Below are 4,262 nucleotides of genomic sequence, written 5' to 3'. Positions count from 1 at the left end.
TGCAAGAGGAACCACTGCTATGAAAACAAGCTCAGTCATGAATCTCAGAGTCATCAGTGCAGCATCCCTTCAGCCATGCTTTGTTCCCCTCTGATCTGTATTTCCCAAGGCAACCTCCATCAACCTCCATTTCATAGAGCTGCAGCCTCACAGAAAAATAAAGAGCAGGGCCTAGGAAGACAATATTGCAAATTTAAAAATCACAGAGTCTGGCATTTCTGCTTGAGATAAATGGAGGAAAATGTACAGCCTGTGCTCTCTTATCTTCTGACTCAGCCATGGAGGGAAAACAGGCAGGAGGTGCCTTATTTACAAGAGAAGAGTATTTTCTCTGGGAACAATAAGGAAAGCATTAACAGAATGTTAGTCTGACAGACATTTGGGAAATACTTGATTACTTTTGGCCAAATCAGAGCTGTCTAATTGTACCATGAGCACAATCTTTTGTAATTAATTTCATTTGATCACCAGATTCCATCAATTTGCCAGCATGACAGTGCTTGTTACCACCCAGAACAACCCAACCCCACTGAAGGCAATGGGACATTGAAAACCACTTGAAGGTGCTAAATAACAACCTGAAATTTGACACAGCATGAAACAATAACTTTTTCCAGTGTGGAAACAAATTTGGTTTAGCAGTACTTTACTACTGAGGTTTTTTTCCTGATCAAGTAGAAAGAAACAGCAGGAAAAGCCCGGCTAAATCAGCCAGGAATGGCTAAATTTAAGGAATAGCTATTAACTAGAGTGGATTTACTATTTCAGTTCTCAGCCTGTGGTTGCTGGTGGAGATAAGGGCTGGGAAGAGGCTGCAAATCTGAGCCAGTTGCTGTTGTGTGAAAGAGTCACACACAGCTCTCCTCATTCCTTACCCAGTGCCCACGCTTTCCCAAACTGCACCTCCTTTGGGCACACATGGAAATCTCACTTCTGGCATTTTTGCCCCTCCAAATGAGCCTGCAGACAAGGCTGGGGGAAGAGGCTGCTGAACTGAAGGTAGGGCTGCTTTGGGACTTTGTCCATTTGCCCAGCCTGGCTGGGACAGGCGCCTGAGGGCTGCTCTGGATCAGCCTCTCCCCAGGGAGCAAACGCTGCTCTGGGCTCTGTGCATCCATGCCCTGCTCACCCGACACCAGACCTGCTCAGCTTCACCAGGCTGAGGCTGACTGTAGCCATGATATTTTCTGGAAAATCCTTTCCTTAGGATTTTTTCCTCCCGAGAGGCTGAGAGACCTCAGGAACAAAATGTAACCAATGGTTATCTGCTGCTGTGGAATGCAACAGGTGCATCTGGGATTGGTCTCGTGTGGCTGTTTCTAATTAATGGCCAATCACAGTCAGCTGGCTCGGACTCTCTGTCCAAGACACAAGCCTTTGTTATCATTCTTTCTTTTTCTATTCTTAGCCAGCCTTCTGATGAAATCCTTTCTTCTATTCTTTTAGTATAGTTTTAATATAATGTATATCATCAAATAATAAATCAGCCTTCTGAAACATAGAGTCAGATCCTCATCTCTCCCCTCATCCTGGGACCCCTGTGAGCACGGTCACAGCTGACTCTCACCTTGGCTCCCCCCTGTCCCTGCCAGCCCTCCCTGTGCTCACAGTGAGCCAGCTCCCCCTCTCTGGGATGCCCAGGCAGACCCAGGGGGGCCGTGGCTCGCATCTCTCCCAGTGCTGGTGAAGCGATACACGGAATAAATAGACTCCACACCCTGATGTAGGTATGAAGTGGACTTGTATTGTCAGCGCCTGGCACCAGCACAATAGCTCTGGTGAAAACTTGTGCCCTGAGCCCTGGTCTGAGCCACATCTTTATTCACAGAGGTGTTCCATATACATCACATTGCACAACCTTTTCGTGCATATTCACCCCTTGGCCCCGCCTCTCCTGGCCTCACATGGTAATGAGATCCACGCCCTTCTGAGCATGCGTTGTTCACGGTGGTGGTTGCATGGGGGTCTTTTGGTGGTCTCTGAGGCTGAAGGCCGTGGTCTTCCTCATGGTTGAATTTTTGAACTTTTGTCCTTTGCACGCCTGCTTTGGTCCCTTGGTGCTTATCTGAGTACGTCTGTTGATTTTGATCTTTATTTAGGTTCCTTGCATCCTTTGGTCTTCTCCTGGTTTGTTCTTTATTGCAAGACGCTTCAGAAATTTGCATTTTCCTATGCTCTTTGTACCATGGCAGAGGTTTCTTAAGTAAAAAGGTTAAAATTCAACATACCATTCTACAAGCTAAACTTTAAATGCTTAATTCATATTGCTAACTCAAGTGAACTCCAAAAATCTGTATTTCACTGGGACATCTGCTGTGCAGAGGTCCAGAAGTGGGAAAAGCTGGAGCCTGTCACTGTCCTCTGACTCACCAGCCACATGTGGGATGCCAGAGGAGCCCATTTGAGGGGTTTTGGTGCTGGGGAGGGGACACTCGCCAGCCTGGGCACCTACAGAGGTCAGGCTCTCCTCAGTGCTATTCTTCATTCGTTAGCTCCTGCTAAAACCATTGTCAAGCAGCCACAGTGGGTCTAGCAATCTGTAGTTAGGCAGTCTAGATGCTCCACCTCAGGCTAGAGTGAGCTCTGAATTAATAGCTTGTGGATTAGAAACAAAGAGAAAGGAGGGAAAAATTCAGTTGTGAATGATTCAGCAGAACTCTGCCATCAGCTGTGTTCTTGCCCATGAAGAGCAAGCAAGCAATGGGGCTGAGTGATTCCAGGTCACTGAGGCTGGAAAAGCTCCAAGACCATGGAGTCCAACCATCCCACAGAATGTCCACGTTTGCCACTAACCCATGTCCCCAAGTGCCACAGCCATGCAGCTTTTGGCCCCCTCCAGGGATGGAGACTCCACCACTGCCCTGGGCAGCTGTGCCAATGCCTGGCCACCTTTTCCATGAAATTTCCTCCAATATCCACCCTGACCCTCCCCTGGAACAACTCAAGGCCATTTCTTGTTGTCCCATCCCTGCTCCCTGGAGCAGAGCCTGGCCCCTCTGGCTGTCCCCTCCTGTCAGGAGCTGTGCAGAGCCACAAGGTCCCCCCTGAGCCTCCTTTTCTCCAGGCTGAGCCCCTTTCCAGCTCCCTCAGCCACTCCTGCTACTTTAGAGCTGGTCTGGACACTTCCCTGATTTGTCTATGGAATCATGAATGTAGTGAAGATGGAACAAGCCCCTTCCCAGAGGCACAGAGGGAGAAAATGCAGCAGCCAGCACAGGCTTAACACAGGAAATTCCAGTTAAATGTACAGAAAAATAATTTCACCAGAGGGTGGTCACATTCTGGGAGAGAAGCCAAAGGAGATGATGTGATTGACCCAGGACACCTGAAACTCTCCTGGGCAAGTTCATCTCAGCATGGCCCTGGTATGAGGACAGGGATGAACCAGAGAGCTCCAGGTGGCCCTTCCTAATCCAGTTTTAGGAATCCATGATCTAAGAGCAGAATTATAGCCTTGCAGTTCAGCATAGCAGATTTCAGCTGTGAAATGGGTTGAGAAGCCAAAGCTCAAGTAGTGGAAACTAAGGAATAAGGGCACCAGCAGTCCTTATTTTCCCACTGCACTTATTCTACCACAGTGACATTTTCCACATTTTCCACCATTGTCACTCTGTGCCACAAGCACAAGATGCACATCACCTACATTCAGATGTGTACTCAACTGCTGTGTGTCTCTTGAAGGATAATCACCATTAATGATTATGGAGACACTTATGGGGCCCCTTGGGACCCTAATTCAGTTCAAATTGGTGCTTTTTAGAGGTCAATGCAAAACAAAACCAGGAAAAAAGCTGAACACTGAGCAACATCTTGTTTACTCATCTCTTTTGTTTCCTCCTCCAACACTTCACACTCCCCCCCACCATCTGTTCCAACTGATCACTGAGGTTTGGGCATGAATCTGAGAATTTCAAGCACTTTGTAACATCATTCTAAACCTTTTAATTCTCACATCCAGAAACAGAGGTGGTCTGCAGTGCAATGCTGGACTGAAGAGGACAGTGGCAAGAATGGGCTTCCATGGCATATGGAGATAAATCTGTGTGGGCAGAGTGACCATCCTGTAAGATTCAGCCCTTCATATATTTCCTGAGAAGCAGCTTTTCCCAGCCCCAGCACAAGATGCAGAGCAGCCCACAGCAAGGGTTTTTGCCTTGAGGACACCACACGTGGGTATATCAAATATTTTCAGTAGCTTAAAGATCACACAAAGGTAAACAAACCCATGGCAAACCCCAAAATATCTCACTGCACAAAACAAG

This window comes from Molothrus ater, chromosome 17 (genome assembly GCF_012460135.2).
Source record: "Molothrus ater isolate BHLD 08-10-18 breed brown headed cowbird chromosome 17, BPBGC_Mater_1.1, whole genome shotgun sequence".
In the NCBI taxonomy this organism is placed as follows: Eukaryota; Metazoa; Chordata; class Aves; order Passeriformes; family Icteridae; genus Molothrus; species Molothrus ater.
The sequence above is the reverse complement of the archived record's forward strand: the minus strand, read 5'-3'. Positions refer to the sequence as shown.